This window comes from Triturus cristatus, chromosome 1_2 (assembly GCF_964204655.1).
Source record: "Triturus cristatus chromosome 1_2, aTriCri1.1, whole genome shotgun sequence".
In the NCBI taxonomy this organism is placed as follows: Eukaryota; Metazoa; Chordata; class Amphibia; order Caudata; family Salamandridae; genus Triturus; species Triturus cristatus.
In genome coordinates, this window is record NC_140580.1 from 1,187,837,204 (window position 1) to 1,187,861,119 (window position 23,916).

General features: G+C 47.9%; 1 protein-coding gene across 1 annotated transcript in view; it reads right to left on the reverse strand.

Annotated features, from left to right (window-relative positions):
• The window catches only part of LOC146868995 (carboxypeptidase M-like), a 400,744-nt gene that overhangs the window by 170,271 nt on the left and 206,557 nt on the right, over positions 1-23,916 (reverse strand). The gene's annotated exons all lie outside the window — the stretch shown is intronic.

The window sequence follows — 23,916 nt, forward strand, 5'->3', positions numbered from 1 at the left end:
AGATTTTGCGCCGATTTGCATCACTTATGTGATGGAAACAGGGCGCATAATCTTCGTAAATCCCCCCCTAACAAATCAGTGCTGTTCGGAGCCTCCACTGCAGACCTCTTGACAGGGAAATGCTTAGAGCGAGACTTACTAAGATTTTACGCAGTTTTTGTGTGATTTCAGCGGCGGTGCAAAGGAGAGGGGAGGTGAGTGCCTTATAATAGTGAATTGGCCGATCTCCTCCTCCGTCCTTTTCACACAGAGCAGCATTTGCGGCTGGTGCAGTGCGCTACGTGAAAAATTGTAAATCCCCCCCTTAGGGGCATTTTTACGAGGAAGTGGCAGAGTGCGGCGTTAGCCTCCTTGGCTTGACTCTGCGCTCCGCCACTTCTGTTTCAGAACAATTTATTATTACAGCAATAATTATATAACCAAGCGGACCGCGTTGCAAATTAAATAAATGAACAAGCACGGCCTCTAAAGTTAAAGCGGACCGCGCAGCAAATTAAAAAAAATAAACAAAAGTGCGCTCTTAGCCATGATAAAGCAGACTATGTAGCATGACCAGTAAAAGGTCCAGTCCTTATGGGCATTAACAAATAGAGACATATTTTACGAAAGCCCCCCCCCCCCTTCCCTGGAGAAGCCTCCCTTTTCTTCTTTTTCCTGGGCAGATTTACTGCCCTTTTTGAGCTCCTTGCCCTTCGCCAGTATTTACAATGTTTGCCGTCTATTGGTATTGAAGATCTAGTCATGGTTTATATCTTATGGTTTAGGAGTGATCTTTCCTTTGTGATTTAATTTGTTCTATGAGGCCTTCAACCTCCTTCGCATCTCTCATTTTTTTCTGGGGTTTTTCCTCGGTTTCCCTTTCCTAAAAGGATCTCGATGTATTCTTTGGATATCTTCTGCAAGGTTAACTGATTTAGTCCAGGGGATTTTCTCCTCTAGTAGCTGAATCATGAACCCTTTTATATCTTCCCCTTCAATACCTTCAGGCACATTTAGGATTTTAAGATTGTTCCTCCTAGCGTGATTTTCCAGGGATTCCATCCTCTCGCTGATCTCCGTTTCTTTAGTTTTCAATCTAGTTATCTCCTCACGATTGGTCTCAGTTTTCTTGCTCAGTAGCTCTACTTCTACCTCCACCTGCGTCACTCTATCGATGAGTGTATTTATTTTTTGATCAAGTACTTCACAGGCTTCTTGTATTTTTGTTTGATTTCTCTCTGAAATCGCAAAGTTAATTCTCATTTCCTTCATCATCTCCTCTAGGATGTTTTCTGAATGACGACTTACAGAGGCTACTGGGTTTTGACTGATGTCTGGGTTATTTCCTGCCCACTCCTCGGCTGCAACTCCTTTTGCAGCACTGTTGGACCTATGTCCTGGGGGTAGCTTGGCTCAGGTCAACAGGCTTACACCTCCCTCTGGCTTCTCATGCTTGCATCCTACCCAGCTTGCAATCTGGCGCAGCCTCACCCAAAAAGGACTCTACACTGATTAAATGTAAAGCTTTATTAAAAAGACTTTAACACCTCTCTTCCTTGTTAGGCTCAGATAATCAATTTCCTATTAACATTTCAGTACATTTCCAAATTAACATTCCCCTATATGTCGAGGCACACAAGGTCTTACAGTACACAATAAACTTTTCAAACAGTGTTTTCAACAACAAAAGCTTAACCCCCTGTCACATTTCAGTCTGGCATTTCTCAGTATGACTTGACCTCTCCACCGGGTATGTTATTTCCAACTTGGCACCCTACTACTACTTCCCTGGGCCTTTGTACGACACCTGGACCCTCTAGGATGTCTCACAACAACTTAATTAAATAACAGTTTCTAATGCCTTTCATGGTAGCCATGGTAACAGTCCTGGCAACTAGAGATTAATAACCATTCCAACCGTGCATTTCTTTACAAAACTACTTAGGCTCTAATCTCCTCGAGGTCTGTGTTTGTCCCCTAGGGGTCTTGGCTTTCAAGAAAATAAAGTTAGCAGGAATATTTATGACGCCCCCTGCAGTCAGCTGTGAACCTCACAGAACTCGCTATCCCCCTCCCCTCTTTACCAGGCCCAGCTTACGGTCCAGTCTCGATGTCCTCCGCTCCCGGTGTTCTACCGGTATGAGAGCTGCTGTCCCCTCACACCGTGAGCGTCGGGTCTGCTCCTTAGTGAGGAATCCTTCCCCTTTTGTACGGCAAACCTCCGGGAGCTTCTACAGGTTGTCCCTCACAACTGTGGGACCAGTGCTCCCTCCGCTACGGCTTCGCTACCAGCCAGTCGCGGTAACTTGAGTTGGGGCCCTGGATGTTCCTTGTACTCCCCCCTGAACACCAACACAGGGCGCAGACTTCCTCACTCTTCTTAGCGAAGGGCGGCGCTTCGGCCCCTCCTCACGTGATCCGAGGACGGCGGCCTCCAGGCCAGGCCCGCCCCCTCCGCTACGGTTTCCTGAAGTAACTCTCGCCGGAGCTTCAACGGAGTCGCTGACTCCCGGCCCCTCACCTCTTCACGCCCCCGGGCTCCGCAAGTCCATTCAGCGGACCACCGGCCACTCGACCATGGTGATGGGGTCCATTTCAGGTAGGGACTCGACCTGGTTAGATTACGGGGTAATGAGGCTTCGGGCAAGTTGGACAATATGGCCTTGTCCTCCTGTTGCGGCTGCGTCCCACTCCTCACACCCCAGGACAAAAGAAAATGGGGGGGTAGTTAACGGGTGCCGAATCCCACACGGGGACAGACAGAGGCCAGATAGACTCTTGGGGCTTGGGCACGATCACCTCTTCTATCGGTCAAAGGGGTTTGGCCACAACCAGCCAGTCTTGCAATCCCAGGTAACAATGGATTCGGGGAGTAGGCGGCCCCAGGCGTTGCTTCACTCCCAGGTCCAGTGAATCAGGGGTTCAAACCACCTTGAGACCTTCTCTGGTACGGGGATCTCCAAGTCCCGGCTGCGTTCAGGGACCGGTCAGGTGGTTGAGGGTGGTGTCACTGACGAAGATACCCTGGCAAATCCTGAGATCTGTCCACTCCTTGTCCAGCGCAGCCACCTCCCCACTCACGTGCCTTACTCCTGACTAGCCTGCTGCCTCACACTAACCTAAAATGGCTGCCCCCCTGCCACCTCTATTTATCACCTTGGGCCTGACTTGCCAGAGGGGCCCAGAAGGTTCCGGAACCTCTCATGGCAGTCATGGCCCAGGTGCTGAGGTGACAGTTGGAGCCACCATTTTGTGCCTCTCACCTTCCTCATCTATTTTCCTCAGAGGAGCACCTTGCGTCTTTCCCTCAGGTGATGTGGAAAAGACACCCAGAACCTCTACATCAGCACCCAATAGTTAGGTAGACAGAAAAAATGAGGAGGGGGGAAAGGGACAAAAATAATAAAAATGAGGAGGAAACTGCCAAAGGGCTGACAGGTCTAACACGCGTCCCCCCCAGCTGAAAGTGGGGAGAGCTACCCAACCCCTTGGGAGTCCTCTTCACTAAGGCGGAAATACCTGGATAGACCGTCAGCATTGGCGTGGTCCACTCCTGGGCGATGTTCCACCCTAAAGTCCATTCCCTGTAGGGAAATGGACCACCTCAACAGCTTGGGATTCTCGCCCCTCATTTGCATCAGCCACCTGAGGGGCCGGTGGTCGGTCTGAACCAAGAAGTGCGAGCCAAACAGGTATGGCCGCAGCTTCTTCAGAGCCCACACCACCGCAAAAGCCTCCCTCTCAATTGCACTCCACCTCTGTTCCCGGGGGAGTAGTCTCCTGGACAGGAAAACCACCGGTTGATCTAGACCCTCGTCATTGAGTTGCGACAGCACTGCCCCGATACCGTGCTCCGACGCATCTGTCTGGACGATGAACTCCTTAGCGAAGTCAGGGGCCCTGAGAACAGGTGCCGCACACATGGCCTTTTTCAAAGTGTCAAAGGCTTGTTGACATCCCTCGGTCCAGATTACCCGTCGAGGGTGCTTTTTGGAAGTGAGCTCAGTCAAGGGGGCTACAATCGTACCGTATCCCTTGACAAAGCGTCGGTAGTAGCCAGTGAGGCCCAAGAAGGCCCGGACCTCTGTCTGAGTCTTGGGGGGTTCCCAGGCCATGATGGTTTCGATCTTGGCCTGGAGGGGTTGCACCTTGCCCCGACCCACCAAGTGACCGAGGTACACTACCGACCCCTGCCCGATCTGGCACTTACTGGCTTTGATCGTCAGACCTGCCTGCTGCAAAGCCTGAAGAACAGCCTGAAGGTGACACAAATGGTCCTCCCAGCTGCGGCTGAAGACAGCGATGTCATCCAGGTACGCAACTGAAAAGGCTTCCATTCCAGAGAGGACCTGGTTCACCAACCGCTGGAACGTAGCAGGGGCGTTCTTGAGCCCAAAGGGCATCACACAGACCTGGTAGTGACCCTCGGGTGTGGAGAAGGCTGACCTTTCCTTGGCTCCATCCGTCAGGGAAATCTGCCAGTACCCGGATGTAAGGTCAAAGGTACTGAGATATTGGGCAGCTCCCAACCGGTCAATGAGCTCATCCGCCCTCGGGATAGGATGAGCATCTGTCTTAGTCACTGAATTCAGTCCCCTGTAATCCACACAGAACCGGAGTTCTGGGGTAGTGCCCGGTGGGGCAGCTTTGGGTACCAGTACCACCGGACTGGACCAGGGACTACTTGAAGGCTCAATCACTCCTAGCTCTAGCATCTTGGTAACTTCCCCATGGATGCTAGCCTTCACCTTATCCGACAGTCGGTAGGACTTTGACTTCACAGGTGGGCTGTCCCCTGTGTCCACGTCATGGGTACACAGATGAGTCCTTCCCGGGATAAGGGAGAACAAGGAAGCAAACTGCTCCAGTACCTGGCGACAGTCCTTCCGTTGTTCAGGAGTTAGGGATGGTGAAAGGATCACTCCCTCCACCGACCCATCCTTCTCTTGGGACGCAAACAGATCGGGAAGAGGTTCGCTTTCCTCTTCCTCTGACCCGTCAGTCACCATCATTAACGTGACCTCGGGTCTGTCTTGGTGAGGCTTGAGGCGGTTGACATGGAGCACCCGATGGGGCTGCCTGGGGGTCTTAAGATCTACCACGTAGGTAACCTTGCCCTTCTTCTCAACCACCTCAAAGGGACCTGACCAACAATCCTGGAGGGCGCTAAGCTCTCCAGGTTCCATCACCCACACCTTCTGGCCAGGCTCCAGCTCCACCGGGTGAGCGTTTCGGTCATACCATTCCTTCATGACCGTTTGGCTGGCTTCTAGGTTTTCCGAAGCTTGCTTCCACAACCTAGCCATTTGGCTACGAACGGCCAGCATGTAGCTCACCACATCCGGGGGAAGTTTTCTGGGAGTCTTTTCCCATCCATCCTTCACCAGGCTGAGGGGTCCACGCACGGGGTGCCCGTACAACAGCTCGAAGGGGCTGAAGCCCACTCCCTTCTGTGGTACCTCCCTGTACGAAAACAGCAAACAAGGTAGGAGGACGTCCCATTTCCTCCGCAGGCTCTCGGGCAGACTCCGGATCATGCCCTTCAAGGTTTTGTTAAACCTTTCCACCAGACCATTAGTCTGGGGGTGATAAGGAGTGGAGAACCGGTAAGTAACTCCACACTCTTTCCACATGGCCCGCATGTAGGCCGACATGAAGTTGGTACCTCTGTCCGACACCACTTCCTTGGGGAATCCCATCCGGGTAAAAATTCCCATAAGGGCCCGTGCCACCGCAGGTGCAGTAATGGTCCTCAGAGGGATAGCCTCTGGGTACCGTGTGGCATGATCCACCAGAACCAGGATAAACCTGTGACCGGCCGACATTGGTGGATCCAATGGCCCGACAATGTCGATGCCCACCCTTTCAAAGGGGGTACCAACGACAGGCAGTGGTTCCAGGGGAGCCTTCAGCTTCACCCCTGTCTTCCCACTAGCTTGGCAGGTTACACACGTCCTACAAAAAGTATCGGACGCAATCCTCATCTGAGGCCAGTAAAAATGAGGGACAAGTCGAGCAAAGGTCTTGTCTTGTCCCAAGTGTCCTGCCAAGGGTATTTCGTGAGCCAGTCCCAATAGGAAGGCTCGGTAACGCTGGGGAACTACCAAGGCCCGGGATGAACCATGCACCGGAGCCTTGGGTTCGCTATCCAGGAGTCCATCTTCCCAATATATGTGGAAGTTCCCCGAATCGTTACCCGCTGCCTGGGCTTCGGCCTGCCGCCGTAAACCCTCAAGGGTAGGGCACTCCTTCTGGGCCCGACAAAACTGTTCCCTAGTAGGTCCTCCCTCCACCTGCCAGTCTGCAGGGGTAGGTAAGCCCTCCAGGGACGTTACATCCCCCTCCGTAGACTCCGGGACCACCTCAGTTGCCCCATCCACCTTTGGAGGGTCAGATGCCGGGGCAGGCTTCCCCCGTCCCCGTCTACCCTTTCCGGCAGCTGGTTGAGCCTTTGTCCCAGGCTCTAACCTCTGTGGATCCCCTCTTCGGGTAGTCACGGACCGAGTGTGGGCACACGTCCACTCAGGGGTTCCCAACATTTCCATGTGGGCCCTGAACTCAACCTCCTTCCATGCCGAGTGTTCAAGGTCGTTTCCCAACAGGCAGTCGACCGGCATGGCAGGGCTGATCGCAACTCGTAGAGGACCCGCAACCCCTCCCCACTCAAAGGGAACCTGGGCCACCGGATAGTGACCCTCTCGGTTGTCAGCCATCACAACCGGGTGGACTACATTGGGAACCACCTGCCCCGGGGACACCAGCTGACTCCTTACCATAGTCATGCTGGCTCCTGTGTCCCTCAGAGCCTCCACCCTCTGGGCATTGATGGTGACCCATTGCCTGTACTTAGTAGTATTCGAGGGCATCTGGGTCTTAGGAACCATCTCACAATCCCCTAAGGACACTAAGGTTAGCCCTGCCCACTAACCTCCCTTATCTAGGGGCAACTCCTCCCCGAGCACTACACTCGCCACCCCAGGGGTCTTTCCTCCAATGGGAGGGTGTGGTCTCTTGGGACACTTGGCATCCCCCTTATAGTGCCCAACCTCACCACACTCATAACATCGGACAACCCTAGGCTGCTGACCACGGTCAGGATCAGGGGGTTTGTGGGGGCCAACCTTAGGAGGGAATCCTACTCCCTTCCCGGGTGAACTCTTTTGGGGGCCTTTAGAGAACTCCCTCTTTTTATCTCCCCCCTCTTTCTTTTGGGGGGCGCCCTGTCCAGCCCCTTGGAAACTCCCTCCAGTCCCTTTTGAAGATACCCGGGTACTTGCCCAGATATCCGCCGCCTCTGCAAGCTTCCTGGGATTAGTTAGCTTGCTGTCTACCAGGTGCTGACGCAGCTCTGGAAAACTTTTCTCGAGGAGGTGCTCCTTTAAAATTAAATTGTACAGTCCCTCATAGTCCTTGCCCTGCACCCAGCCCTCTAAGGCCTTCCTAGCATAGTCCAAGAAGTCCACCCAATTCTGGGTGGACAACTTCTGACTGCCCCGAAACCTCTGCCTGAATTTTTCAGGAGTCAGCCCAAATTTCCTTACTAGGGCTACCTTCATGACGGGGTACCTGGTCTGGTCTGGCTGTTCTAGCGCTAACAAGGCATCCCTCCCCACTGGAGGCATATACCTATACAGGCCACCCCCCCACTGAGCTTCGGGGACACCATGGGCTCTTAGAGAAACCTCATAGGCAGCCAGCCATTTTACAATGTCATCCCCTATACCATAGCTAGCAACTACATCTTTGGGCAGGTAGGGCCTGGACTCTCTCGGGATCTCTCTCGGTATGCTGCCACCATTAGGACTGCTGGGGGTTCCAAGTTGAAGGGCTTTGAGCTCTAACTCTTTTAAGTGAAGCTCATGGAGGAACCTCCTCTCCTCCCTCTCCTTTTCCAACCGGGCCAGATCCATTCTAAGCTGCCTCTCTTCCCTTCGGTCAACTAGGTCAGCAGAGGACAAGCTCCCCCCTGAGGCGCTACTTCCCACCCTTGATGGGGCCCTGGACCCAACGTCCATATTACCGCTCCCAGGGGGAAGAAGGACTTCCGGTTCTTCTAGGAGATCTAGTCCTGGTTCTTCCTCCCGTTTCCCGCTAGGGTGGGCCATAACCCAGGCTCTTAAGCTTGCCTGGAGCTCTGTCTTCTTCGCCCCCTGCTTGAAGAATACCCCCCGTTCCTGGCAGAATTCCTTCAATTGGGCCACTGTATACTCCTCCAGCCTACCCAATTCGAATTCCATCCTACCAGATAGGACCCCAACACAGTCAACAAGAACGTTACTCTGGAAGACTTTCCCAAGAGGGGAAATATACACAGGACAATTTTAAAAACCCCCAATTAGGAAAACAAGCTGGAGAAAACTCCAATCAAAACAATCAAGTGTAGGTGGTGACGCGCGCAAAACTGCTACCAAGCGGATGCAAGCACTGAATAAGGATCCCACCGCTGAGCACCAATCTGTTGGACCTATGTCCTGGGGGTAGCTTGGCTCAGGTCAACAGGCTTACACCTCCCTCTGGCTTCTCATGCTTGCATCCTACCCAGCTTGCAATCTGGCGCAGCCTCACCCAAAAAGGACTCTACACTGATTAAATGTAAAGCTTTATTAAAAAGACTTTAACACCTCTCTTCCTTGTTAGGCTCAGATAATCAATTTCCTATTAACATTTCAGTACATTTCCAAATTAACATTCCCCTATATGTCGAGGCACACAAGGTCTTACAGTACACAATAAACTTTTCAAACAGTGTTTTCAACAACAAAAGCTTAACCCCCTGTCACATTTCAGTCTGGCATTTCTCAGTATGACTTGACCTCTCCACCGGGTATGTTATTTCCAACTTGGCACCCCACTACTACTTCCCTGGGCCTTTGTACGACACCTGGACCCTCTAGGATGTCTCACAACAACTTAATTAAATAACAGTTTCTAATGCCTTTCATGGTAGCCATGGTAACAGTCCTGGCAACTAGAGATTAATAACCATTCCAACCGTGCATTTCTTTACAAAACTACTTAGGCTCTAATCTCCTCGAGGTCTGTGTTTGTCCCCTAGGGGTCTTGGCTTTCAAGAAAATAAAGTTAGCAGGAATATTTATGACGCCCCCTGCAGTCAGCTGTGAACCTCACAGAACTCGCTCTCCCCCTCCCCTCTTTACCAGGCCCAGCTTACGGTCCAGTCTCGATGTCCTCCGCTTCCGGTGTTCTACCGGTATGAGAGCTGCTGTCCCCTCACACCGTGAGCGTCGGGTCTGCTCCTTAGCGAGGAATCCTTCCCCTTTTGTACGGCAAACCTCCGGGAGCTTCTACAGGTTGTCCCTCACAACTGTGGGACCAGTGCTCCCTCCGCTACGGCTTCGCTACCAGCCAGTCGCGGTAACTTGAGTTGGGGCCCTGGATGTTCCTTGTACTCCCCCCTGAACACCAACACAGGGCGCAGACTTCCTCACTCTTCTTAGCGAAGGGCGGCGCTTCGGCCCCTCCTCACGTGATCCGAGGACGGCGGCCTCCAGGCCAGGCCCGCCCCCTCCGCTACGGTTTCCTGAAGTAACTCTCGCCGGAGCTTCAACGGAGTCGCTGACTCCTGGCCCCTCACCTCTTCACGCCCCCGGGCTCCGCAAGTCCATTCAGCGGACCACCGGCCACTCGACCATGGCGATGGGGTCCATTTCAGGTAGGGACTCGACCTGGTTAGATTACGGGGTAATGAGGCTTCGGGCAAGTTGGACAATATGGCCCAGTCCTCCTGTTGCGGCTGCGTCCCACTCCATACACCCCAGGACAAAAGAAAAGGGGGGGTAGTTAACGGGTGCCGAATCCCACACGGGGACAGACAGAGGCCAGATAGACTCTTGGGGCTTGGGCACGATCACCTCTTCTATCGGTCAAAGGGGTTTGGCCACAACCAGCCAGTCCTGCAATCCCAGGTAACAATGGATTCGGGGAGTAGGCGGCTCCAGGCGTTGCTTCACTCCCAGGTCCAGTGAATCAGGGGTTCAAACCACCTTGAGACCTTCTCTGGTACGGGGATCTCCAAGTCCCGGCTGCGTTCAGGGACCGGTCAGGTGGTTGAGGGTGGTGTCACTTGTGGTAAATAATTTAATTACCGGGACTTAATTTGATACAGAAACATAATAAAAATAGCTCAGTAAAATAAGAGGCAAAATCCGTGGTATTAGAGGTTCGGAATGGGCTTTATTCCAATGGACGATTCGAATCGTGGACTCCAAGTTCCATCACCACGGAGGTTCAGGAAGTGAAGTACATACTTTATTGATAAGTAATCACTTTTATACAATAGGCATTACAGTGAAGTAAATGCAGGAGGCGTAACAATTGATAGTAAAGATAAAACATACATGCGTAGCAAAAGTGGGCGTAACTGGGTGTAACTAAAGAACGTCATCAGGTATGATGTCATAATAGGGTGGTTCCATGAAAGAATTTCGCAATGTCAGCAGAAATACTTGGCAGAAATGCGCGCGCAGCAGCATGACGTATGATTGACGTGCAACTAGGGGGTGAAGGGGACTTGACATTTAGCTCTACATGTGGCGACAGAAGTCTGGAGGGTCAAGTCAACCTAATCTCAAATCATATCTAACATCCTATGTTTAAAGAACTATGTTATCCAAAAGAGAGGTCTCTTAGAGTAGAATCTTATTCTATACTGACTATACTGACTGTTAGTGCGTGTACAAGCGTCTAAGTGTCTACACTAGATGCGAGGGCAGAAGTCTTCCATAATAATAGGGCTATGAATTACTTGCATAAAGACAGAGAAGCCGGGCCTTTGCTCGGTAGCTGGAAGAATGTTGACTTAAACTACTAGACAGGAATGCATTGGGCAGGGAGCGGAGCAGATAATTTCGAAGGTGAAATACAGTTTTTGGCAGGCAACAGGCTGATGTCAGGCACCGTGAGCCGCGCAGGGAATGAGACAAAGTTCATGGTCACAGATGCAGGCTCAGACTGGAGCTTTCAGAGGCAGAAGGCAAGAAAAGCTTGATGACAGAATCAGGGCCTACTTGCCTGGACTGTAAAATGGCATAAGTGAACCATATAAAGCCGGTGGCCTTTCATACTTAGGGATGGAATATCCGGCCCATTCATGGCGGGTCTGAAAAAGGACATGTTGACGGTGGACGCACATGTGTTTGCGTCTTCATAACTGGAACTGGAGGGAACATACATGTACTTGTGATTCATACAGGAAACCGTTGGGGTCCAAGATAGGGGACATAACTGATCAGAAAAATCCATATTTCCACATTCCCTCCTTGTCCCCTACTTGCCCGTTAAGAGATATCAATCTTCATCAATCCGTTGATCTGTTCATATAGCATCATTTGTTCTTCTTTTTTCTTCTGGGATGAATGAAATCTTGGTGGTGGAATACACGATGTGGCACACAGACCACAGATCGCTGGTCCACATTGTAGACATAGACAGCAACTGAATAGTATGAGAAAGCCAATACCTAGGAAGGATAGGACCCTCCATCCAAAGGTAGATAATACACTCCAAAACCAACCGGACCAAGTCCAGGTGCCTGGATTCTGGTGTATCTGGCTTACAATCTTATGAAGGCGAGTTATGGCTTTATATACAGATGGCGAATTTTCTGGTATGAAAATGCAACAACTTGATCCGATGACCCTACAAGCTCCGCCCCTATCGGCCAGGATGACGTCAAGGACAAGACGATTTTGAAGCACAACAATCCGCATAGCAGACTGCTCTTCTGTTAAATTGCCTAAGGCGGAAATAGTTTCGTTCACTACTGCTTCAAGGGTTCTAGTTAATCTACGTATCAGCTTACTATTAGTAACGGTACCTATATAGGGAAAGAGACCTTTATTGAAATCTGTGTATTTTTCCCATGCTGTTTCAGTGTAATCGACTATTGGGAGATCTCTCCTTTCTCTATTGTGTACTAAATGAGTATTTCTGTGATAATCAGGAGGAGCTAGGAAAACAGGTGGCAAAAGGAATCCGATGTAGCAGGTACCATCCCAATCTAGAGGCAAATGTACATATGCCGTCTGACCACATATGAAATAGGAATGGCGGGAAGCTCTAAATGTAGACTTGCCTTGATCACTAAATTCTATTACAGTGGTGCATCTACTATGGCCCATATGTATGGAACCATTCTTTCTTACACATAATTCACCTTTTACTGGAAATATTGACATAGCGGGCAAAATTGGAGTAGCTTCGGATTCGACATTTAGGATCATAAGATTAAGCGTAAAATTACCTAATCCATACACTTCATTTTCTAGATCAGTTCCTGTTCTTTTGGGAAGTCCCTCCTTGTTAGGGTAGCAGACTTTAAGTAAAACTAAGTTCAAATTTCCCCATACCCAGTTGTCTTGATAAACTGCAGAATTCGAATCTAGGGAATTAATTAAACTAAACCATGCTCCACAGGAGCCGTTGTGTGTGAACGGGTATGGAAAGAGAGGTAGAATTCCTTTATAATTCCGATAGGGAGGGAGTCGGCCACATATCCAACAATTTGTAGCATTGCTAACCTGATGGGAATGATGTAACATACTGATAAACGTGTTATTGCGCAGCGCAAATCTATAAGACAACTCATGCGGAGGTAATTCACTAAAAGAATGTTCAGCAGTAACATTATAAACATGTCTAGAAATAGGATAATATATGTGCAACAATATACTTGCAGTAATTATTAAAAGACTTAAGAAAAACAAAATTAATAACGTCACTGTGCAATGACTACGCAGTGATTTACAGTACGCATGTCGTTTCAGTTTTATCCTTCTGTTTCTTTCTCTATACAGGTCTAAGGGATACATGTCAGAGACAAATTCGACCGATTCACCTTGGAGAGGACTTAAACAATCAAATTGCCTGACTGGTTAGACCTAAGTTTTAGTTTGTATTGTTCGTGGTTACTCAGTTCAACCAAAGGAAGTTTTGAGTCAATCGGGGAAGACACGCAAGGTGTGTCGTTTACGTCTGACGACAGTCCATGAAATTTCTTGATATGACTTGAATGTATCCAGCCTATTCGACCTTCGATCTTCACGGCTGTCCTCGTCGTTAGCAGTACGAGCTGAGGCGACTTCCACCTAGGATCCAGTTGGGACTTCCGATCAAAGTTCCTCACTAGAACTAAATCCCCTGGAATTACGTCATGTGGTTTCACCTCGGTGTTGTCGGGAAAAGCTGCAGCTACCTGTGAACGACAAGATTGTAGTGCAGACATCAAGGAAGCCAAGTAATCTGTCAGCATATTACAGTCAATATCAGTTATTTTGCGTGGTATAGGCGTCCCCCACATATTTGGTGGTCTGCCAAAGATCACCTCATACGGGGATAGCCCTGTTCGAGAGTGTGCTACCATTCTCATGTAAAAGAGTGCAACTGGTAACGCTACTACCCAGTCGACACCTTTCTCCCTGCATATTTTGGACAATCTAATTTTCAGGGTCTGATTATGTCTTTCCACGAGACCTGCTGCCTCGGGGTGTCGGACACAGTGAAATTTCCACTGATAGCCTAACAAAAGTGAAACGTGTTTCATTAGTTCGGATGAAAACGGCTGGCCGTTATCTGAGTAGACAACACGTGGTAAACCGTACCGTGGGAAGAATTCTCGAACTAACTGTTTGGCAGTAGTCGGGGCAGTGTAATCTGAAACCGGGTATGCCTCTGTCCAACGGGAAAGAGCACAGACAACTACGAGAACATATTTGAATCCTCGACATCGTTCCATCTGGATATAATCCATCTGGAGGACTTCAAAAGGGTGATCAGGAGGCTGAAATCCACCCTGTTCTACGGGAATGCTTTTTCCTGGGTTAAACTGACAACAGATCATACAGGTACGAACTTTTTGTTTAGCTGCTGCTCGTAAATGTTTGTTGAACCAAATGTGTTGAATGCTGTCTAGCATAGCTTTTTCTCCTAGATGCGCTGGACTATGTACAGTGTTAATAATGACTTGGACCATTGAATCAGGAAGGAACCACACAGATTTTTCCTTCGTCATCCATCCCTGATCCGTTTGGATCCCTCCTAATTCAGTCCATTTCTTTATTTCGTCTGGTGTAGCATGTGTCTGTATGTCAATTACGTCAAGAGCGGGATCCTTAACCGTCATACAATGTGTTGGCGTCGGGACTATTGTCTTTGTCATGTCGGATGTTTGAGTTTGAGCAGTCTGTTTAGCTGTTTTGTCAGCTAGATCATTGCCTTGAGAAATGATATCAGTAACTTTCGTATGAGCTTTACATTTCATAATTGATATTGCAGTGGGTAGATGTATTGCATCTAATAAGGCATGAATGAGGGGTCCGTGCTGAATGTGGGCACCGTGAGAAGTTAAATAACCTCTCTCTCGCCACAGCACGCCGAAGTCATGTACAACTCCGAATGCATAACGTGAATCAGTGTATATGTTGACTTTTTTATTTGTGGCTTGAATACAGGCTTGTGTCAGAGCGATGAGCTCTGCTGCTTGAGCGGACAAGGTATTTATGCAATTTGTTTCAATGATTTCAGTGTCTGTTGTGACTGCATAAGCGGCCACTAACTCTCCTGTACCTGTTCTCATACATGAACCATCTACATACAACGTCAGGTCTGGGTCTGACAATGGGACATCTGTCAAGTCTTGTCTGGGTTTCGTCGTGATTGTAATAACTTCAATACAATCATGAGCTAGTGGGTCTGTTCCGATTACAGGTAAAAGTGTGGCAGGATTCAATGTGTTACAACGTCTAATTTCTATATGTGGCTGAAACAATGTTAATTCGTAACCAGTGAGTCGCGCAATAGTCAAGTGTTGTGTTTGCGTTCGATTCACAAGAACCTCTACTGCATGTGGTACTTGTACTGTCAATGGATGTCCTAACACTATGGCATCGCTTTGTCTGATTGCTAAAGCTGTTGCTGCCACTGATTTTAGGCACGCGGGCAAAGCCTGAGCTACGGGATCTAATGTACTAGAAAAATAAGCACATGGTTTGTGTGATCCTGCTTGTTCCTGTGTCAGTACTGACAAGGCAGTACCTTCGCGCTCTGTAACAAAGAGTGTAAACTGTTTATTGTAACATGGTGTTGCTAAAACCGGTGCTTGGCATAAGGCTTTCTTTAGGCTTTCAAAAGCTTGTGCATGTTCCTGAGTCCAGGGGAGAACAGTCGATGTGGCTGCCTCCTGTGTTGTCAATTGAATGAGTGGTTTTGCTAGAAATGCATACTGAGGGATCCACTGCCTACAATATGAAGTGAGGCCTATGAAAGCCCGCACCTCCTTTTGTGTCTTGGGTATTGGCATGTTAGCTATTAACTGAATGCGGTCGGGTGTAAGCTGCCTTCCCTCCTTGGACAGCGAGTGTCCAAGATAAACAACTCGCTGGACACAGAATTGCAGCTTAGAAGGGGACAGCTTGTGCCCCTTTTCGGCTAGAAATTGTAAAACTGTCAGTGATGCTTTCTCACATTCAGGTTCGCTTCTAGCGGTGATCAGCAGATCATCGACATATTGAAGCAGGGCAGTGTTGACTGGCATGTGGATACTGTCGAGTTCTCGTTTCAGTGCTTGGCTATAGATGCTGGGGCTTTCTGTAAATCCTTGAGGTGCGCGTGTGAATTTAAAGCTACGTCCATTTAAACTAAATCCGAACAAGTATTGGCTTTCCGGATCTATTGGGACGCTGAAGAAGGCATTCTTGAGATCAATTACAGTAAAGAATGTTGCTTCGGAATCAATAGCTGTCAGTAATGACGAGATATCTGGGACCACAGGGAATTGTGGCGCAATGCATTTGTTCAATTCGCGCAGATCAATAACCAATCGATATACTGGCGGGGCCTTTGGATCTGTTCGTTTAAGAATCGGAATTATCGGGGAATTACATACATTGGAGTCTGTTTCCACAACCACTCCTTGGGCAATGAGCTCGTCAATGATTTGCAGTAAAGCCACTACAGCATCTGGTGGTAACTTGTATTGTCGCATTCGTGGTAGTACCACTCCTGCCTTTAGTGTAACTCGATATGGCGTAATATTCATGCAACCAACATCAGTAGGGCCTTGTGCCCATAACTGTGTAGGTAAAGTCTGCAGTCGGGGATCCATGTCTCGAGACACATAGTGACCTTTGAAATCACGTAAAAACAATCTTACTCCTTCCGGAGAACAACATATTATAGCTCCTAGAGCTTTCAGTGTTTTTATACCTAACAAGTTTTCTGGACATGATTTAGTAAGCAATAAATCTGTAGTTCGGGTCAAGGGTCCAATCGTAAGTGGAAGAGGCTGTGATACTTCATTAACAATAGGTTTTCCTGAAAAACCAAGGGAAATATTCTGTGAGCCTGAGAGGGGTGCCCCTGGAACTTCACTACGTTTTATAGTTGTTCGACTTGCCCCTGTATCAAGTAAAAAGTTTCTATCTTGGCCTAATAGTTCACTATGTACATAAGGTCCTTCTTGGTCTACAGGGACCTCGATAAGGGGTAAGTCAACTTCCCTCTCTAGGCTGCTTCATGCGTATCGTTGATAATCAGGATAGTCGTACTGTGCGGTCTGGTACAGCTGTCGTGTCGTGGTTTGTGTGGCAGCAACAGGCAGCGCTGGTGCAGCTGGCACAAACTGTATAGACTGTTGTGGAGCTGGCATGGACTGTGCATGCTGCGGGGCTCCTTGTTCATTCTGATCCTGTCTAGGTGGCCGTGGTCTTTCCTGTGTTTTACCTGTGGCGATATTACGCTTCAGGACTGGGCAATCGTGTATGTAATGACCTGGTTGTTTACAATAGTTGCATGTCCCTTTTACAGGTCCTGCTGAATCACCGGACTGTGTCGTACCCTTTTTATGACCTTCAGCTGGAACTGTCTGGGAGACTAGCATTTTCATTTTTGTGTCTTTCATGCGTCTTTGCTCATGTTCTTGTTCCTCTCTAATTCTATTGTGATGATACTGTAACATTTGTAACATTTGTGATGGGGTGTTACTCCTTTTTCGTAGTTAATAAACGTGGCAGTACCTGTACTAGTAAACCTGGTAGTGCTTTAGTTTTATCCCCAAGCCCTGCTCCTGCAGTTCGGGCCTTTTCTTCTGCTTCTAATGCTGTCCAGTCTATCTTTTGGTCTCCCACCTCCCACTCTTTTTCCTTGAGTTTTTCATAAATGCCAGCAGGCATTAATACCTTTAATATTGTCATAATGTCGGGATAGGTATACTCTCCCATGAGTAACATGTCTTTAATTTCTCGGTGAAAACCCGCTGGGTCTTTGTCATGACTGGGTACCACTTTCTTCATTTCTAACAATTCTATTTTCGATATGGGCGTATATACAAATACACGTTTAAACTGATTGTCCTCGCCTTTTATTGGGTGTACTTCTCGTAAGGGATTCTGTCTGTCCATGTAATACGTCGTTCTTTCCTTGATGGGCAGTGAGACATGTTCTGGGCATACAAAAAGAATGTACTGCTTTCTTGATTCTAGTATTTCTCTAATTAGCTTAGTACCTGAACCTCTCCATCTATTCGTGAGTAATTCAGTCAATATATCAGGTAAAGGACCAGGATCTGAATGTTGGCTTTTATATAGTATAAGAAGTTGTTGAATCATATAAATCCCAGCTAAACGCTGTTCATCTGGGGTGAGGTTCAAAAATGTGTGTGCTACTGTATCATCACCATATTTTCCGGGACTGTCAACCCAATGAACGGCTGACCTGGCTAATTCTTGTTCATCCATAGAATCGAGTAAATGATAACCCCTTCGTTCTCGGAGTAATTTGTCAGCGGCTTGGAACGAATGCTCGGGGGACCTTATATTTATTATAGGTGTTTGGAAATTCCTGTTATTATCTGGACATATCGGACGTATCGGGTCAGTGAAACATCTAGTACTATTACAAGATCTTCCTCTACCTACATAGGCTATGGTTTCTGACTGTCCTGTGGGCAGTCCTGATCCTTCCTCCTCCTCGTTTTGTTCAAACTGGTCTACCGCTAATCTCTCTTCGTGTATGCGTTCTATTTCTTTACGGATCTTTCGGCACATGGCTATTATACATGTTTGCCTATCATGTTTCCCTTCTGATATATTCTGGCTCCATCTGGTAAGAGTTTGCATTGTTTCCGGATCTACCCCCGGTCGGTCTTGATTTCTGATCACACAATTTATGAGGAAACGTAACAGTTCCCCCTGTATCTCCACTTTCTGGTATTCCATAGCTCTGTTAATACATTCAGAATCTCGCCCTGTTTGGACAAAATGATATATATTGTCTAGATGCATAGTCATTCCTGGTAGCTTCCCTAAATACACCGCAGCTCGTCTGATACGTAATGATGCCAGGATCATTTCGTCCTCTTTGCCGGGCACAGGGTCATATCTACAATCTACAAGAAGTTCCTTAAGCGTGCGGGAATTTATGAGTTTGGGCGTACGTGGATGTGCTGATTCTTGAAAAGTAAGTTTATTTATTCTGGGTGGCGTAGAAAAAATGTTGGTAGCACCTACGGTAGCCCCGTCTGGGGTATCGGGCGTGAAAGGATTCGTTGAACGCGATACAGCAACTATAGGTGTGGACACAGCTGTAGAAGCAGCTGTAGGAACAGATGTAGAAACAGATGTGCTTGCCGGAACTTGTGTCAGGATTTGTTGTTGTAGAGGTACAGATACAGGATCTTGGCGTTGAACCTCCCCGGCAGACGGTCTATGTGGGGCGGGGTTAGCATACTCGGGAGCTGCGTCATCTAAATATGAGGAAAGAAAAACATCTTCTGCGGTTCTAGGATGCCCCTTAGGATGCATTTTTATTGGAAACAATGGGGGTGGCAAGTCTTTTGGTATCTCCGGAGTAGCCTTAGGTAATCCCTCGGCCAGAAGGGGATACATACCATTCATAAGGGCATTTCTTTGTCTGTCTACTTGTTCTGATTTCACTCGTGTACCTTCTTCAATTAATAGATTTTCTCGGACTTTATTTGAATTCTCCTTATTTTTCTCCTCCTGTCTGAGTGCTTTTTCTGTACGTCTATGAGATTCTTTACGCCATAACTCAACGGCGTCTTTCTGTGACTGTCAAGCTTTCCTTTTCCATAACTCTTCCTCTACTTTCATGATGCACTCTGCATCCCAGGTCCCAGCTGCGGGCCACCTCTGACTTTCTGGTAATTCCTTGGTGTAGTCTACCCATAAATCAAGAAATAATATAGCGTCTAAGCCGTGTTTATGATACATGAAGTACCCTGGAGTGTCCCTAGGAGGAATAGGAACAGCTTCTTCGAGTACCCCTTTTCTAGTTGTGATCTGTCTTAATTTCGAAAAGAGCGGCATATTGAGAACTGATCTGATACTTGATCTTGAACAAACTTAATACAATAAACACAATAATGAACAGTCATTCACACCACAATATGCAGGACGTATTAACACATTTAACATTTAACATTTAAATGAGCAACAATGATGATGACGATCTAAGAAAACTTAATCACTAAACATAATCCTCGGCATTAACTGAATTATTCTGAATTTATATACTTGATATACTAGATATACTGCTAAACAGTACAGATACACTGCTAAAACAGTGCAGACCGGATTTGTGTACCCAAACCCGTCTTGACCGGCACAACCTATGTGCACGTCAGAACGCCTCCCCAGTAATGGTACTCACCGGGTAGCTCGGAACGGAAGGCCTCGGAACGGAACTGAACTGAACTGGACTGGACTCGACTCGAAAACTTCGGAAACTTCGGAACATCGGAAACCTCGGAACTTCGGAACTTCGGAACTTGGTGGGCCTCTGTATACCTCGGATCTTGCTCTCTTAGCTAGGCTCTGGTCGGGATACTTCGCACTTCTCACCGCCTCGTCTGGGTGTTGATCGCAGCCTCAGTCGCCCCCGCTTGACCGGAGGGAGATAAAGGAAATCCTGCTGGTACGCGTTGTTGTCCGTCCAGCTGTGGCAGGAGACCGGGCCTGCAACGCACCACCGGCGCGTGAGATGAGAAAGTGTCCCTATTCGGGCGCCATTCATGTGGTAAATAATTTAATTACCGGGACTTAATTTGATACAGAAACATAATAAAAATAGCTCAGTAAAATAAGAGGCAAAATCCGTGGTATTAGAGGTTCGGAATGGGCTTTATTCCAATGGACGATTCGAATCGTGGACTCCAAGTTCCATCACCACGGAGGTTCAGGAAGTGAAGTACATACTTTATTGATAAGTAATCACTTTTATACAATAGGCATTACAGTGAAGTAAATGCAGGAGGCGTAACAATTGATAGTAAAGATAAAACATACATGCGTAGCAAAAGTGGGCGTAACTGGGTGTAACTAAAGAACGTCATCAGGTATGATGTCATAATAGGGTGGTTCCATGAAAGAATTTCGCAATGTCAGCAGAAATACTTGGCAGAAATGCGCGCGCAGCAGCATGACGTATGATTGACGTGCAACTAGGGGGTGAAGGGGACTTGACATTTAGCTCTACATGTGGCGACAGAAGTCTGGAGGGTCAAGTCAACCTAATCCCAAATCATATCTAACATCCTATGTTTAAAGAACTATGTTATCCAAAAGAGAGGTCTCTTAGAGTAGAATCTTATTCTATACTGACTATACTGACTGTTAGTGCGTGTACAAGCGTCTAAGTGTCTACACTAGATGCGAGGGCAGAAGTCTTCCATAATAATAGGGCTATGAATTACTTGCATAAAGACAGAGAAGCCGGGCCTTTGCTCGGTAGCTGGAAGAATGTTGACTTAAACTACTAGACAGGAATGCATTGGGCAGGGAGCGGAGCAGATAATTTCGAAGGTGAAATACAGTTTTTGGCAGGCAACAGGCTGATGTCAGGCACCGTGAGCCGCGCAGGGAATGAGACAAAGTTCATGGTCACAGATGCAGGCTCAGACTGGAGCTTTCAGAGGCAGAAGGCAAGAAAAGCTTGATGACAGAATCAGGGCCTACTTGCCTGGACTGTAAAATGGCATAAGTGAACCATATAAAGCCGGTGGCCTTTCATACTTAGGGATGGAATATCCGGCCCATTCATGGCGGGTCTGAAAAAGGACATGTTGACGGTGGACGCACATGTGTTTGCGTCTTCATAACTGGAACTGGAGGGAACATACATGTACTTGTGATTCATACAGGAAACCGTTGGGGTCCAAGATAGGGGACATAACTGATCAGAAAAATCCATATTTCCACACACTGACGAAGATACCCTGGCAAATCCTGAGATCTGTCCACTCCTTGTCCAGCGCAGCCACCTCCCCACTCACGTGCCTTACTCCTGACTAGCCTGCTGCCTCACACTAACCTAAAATGGCTGCCCCCCTGCCACCTCTATTTATCACCTTGGGCCTGACTTGCCAGAGGGGCCCAGAAGGTTCCGGAACCTCTCATGGCAGTCATGGCCCAGGTGCTGAGGTGACAGTTGGAGCCACCATTTTGTGCCTCTCACCTTCCTCATCTATTTTCCTCAGAGGAGCACCTTGCGTCTTTCCCTCAGGTGATGTGGAAAAGACACCCAGAACCTCTACATCAGCACCCAATAGTTAGGTAGACAGAAAAAATGAGGAGGGGGGAAAGGGACAAAAATAATAAAAATGAGGAGGAAACTGCCAAAGGGCTGACAGGTCTAACAAGCACCTTCTAGTGCTTCTCCTCCGGTTTCTAGTTCCTGATTAGAGAGAGCTTGGAATCTATTGCTCGTCACTGTTTCTGTGCTTCCAACCTTAATTTTCTCTGCCATTCTTATAATTTTTGGTTTAGTAGCTACTGCCAATGGGGATGAATCTGGCTCCTTATCCAGAACCCTGAAGTAGGATCTCAGGGAGGGGGTGATTTTCTGTATTTTGCCCAAACCCGGTGTTCTTAGATTAGCGCGACCTGCCCTGGACAGTGAGGCTTGTGGCTGCCCTGAGATATATTTTCTATTGTGACTTCTTGCCACTTTGGGCGGTGCGTTAGCCAGTGTTGAAGATTTCTCTTTACTAACTTTATTGATTTTGGTGTCTTTAATGTCTAGGGAGGTCCTGAAGGCTGTACTCCCATTAACAGGCAATTGTCTACTCCTGAGGCAATAACCCTCTCCTTCAATATATCCACTCTTAAAGCCTCTACTAGTGGTAGGGGGGGCTTTGATCCCTTCGAGGTTCCCAGCCACTACTACCCCTTGATTACCAGATAACCCTGGGGAAGAACCCAGAAACATCTCTACAGAAGTCTCTCCCTGCCCTGCCCCTGTGTCTGCTAGCTCTTTGTCAGACTTTAGTTCAGAACCAGAGCCTAGCACACTTACCGGCTCATATTCGCGCTGTCGTTCAATCTTCCGCTCTATGATGATTATGCCATTTGTTCTCCCACAGTGTGAGCTGCCCGTGCTACTGTGGTTACTATGGGTGGAGCTGCACCTCGTTCTTCCCCTCCTATACCCTGATTCAGTTGCTACCGCCGCTCTTCCCCGGAAGGAGACTCTGCAGGCGGCCCTCCTGCTCCCGCGGACCAGCGCGGCAAAACTTCCAATGTGCTCCCCTGCGCCAGGGTCGGGTAAACACCCCCCCCCCCTCAGGAGGCCCCCACGCAGGCGATCCACGCGATAACAGGCGGCGCTGAGATCGACGCCGATGTCGACCGGTGGCAGAGGTGCAACACCGACACCAATGCAGACGCCGAACGGCCGCTGGTCCGTAACGCTGATGTCAATGCAGGTATTTTGGTATGTTACTCATTTTTTGGTGGGGATCTGCTCCTAATCCACGTTAATTCAGTCTTTAAGCCTGCTTTAAAACTTCTCTATCGACGGCCATATCCCGGTTCATTTGGTGTGGTTCGGAGGGCATGGAGCTCCCGACCGAGCTCCTCAGTCGGCCGCCATCTTCTCCCCTTCCCAATCTATACCCCAGTTTCTTACATGGAGCAGCAGTCTCCTGTTCCCATAGAGCCCCCAGCCTGTGAACAGGTCAGATGCCAAGCCATACATCACAAAACTTGGAAAAAGAAAAAAATCATAGCACGAGGTGGGGAGCAAAATGGGGAAAAAAGAAAAAAAATGTCCTAAAAGCAAATCCAAGAGGAGAAAGGGTTCCCCTAAGCAAATTACAAAGGATTAAAGAAAAAGATGCCGGCCGCGAGTAATAAGGCCAAAGAAAGAGGCTCAACATCTTATCCTGGAATACAAATGGGCTAAGGATAAAAAAACGGAGATTAAAGATTCTGGAATACATAAAAAAATATTGACTGCGAAATAATCATACTTCAGGAAACTCACTTGTTAAAAGAAGAATGGGCGTTGATTTGCAAAAATCAAAGATGGGTGGATCACTGTGTATGCACAAACCAAGACTGTAATATAAAGGACGTAGCAATAATTTTCAAAAAATCTTTGAAAGCAATCAATCCTGAGCCCCTGCAAAAAATATATTCACACTTAATGACAGCACAGGCCCCGATAATAATGGGTGGGGATTTTAACATAATTTTAAATCCCAAGGAAGATCGATATCCAGCAAAAAATCTTCCCAATTTACCAAAAATGAGAGAACGGATTGGGATGTGCATTCGAGATTTGGGGCTTGTAGATATCTGGAAAGAAAAGGGAAATAAAAATCATAGATTTACCCTTCAGAATAAAAGGCTAGGGCATGCATCTAGAATTGATTTCTTTTTGATTGATAGGAGTTTGGCTGGCTGTACAAATAAGGTTGAACACATCCCAGAACACATTTCAGACCATTCAGCTGTGCAACTCAGCCTCAACTTAAAAACCTCCCCTTGTAATCAGAGATAGACAGTGAACAGAGCTATATTTGCGGACAAATCCTGCATCGATAAGCTGGTTGAAGAGACGGATCTTTTTTTTCAACTAAATCAAGAAGGTACAAAAACAGATAGCCTGGGATGCATATAAAGC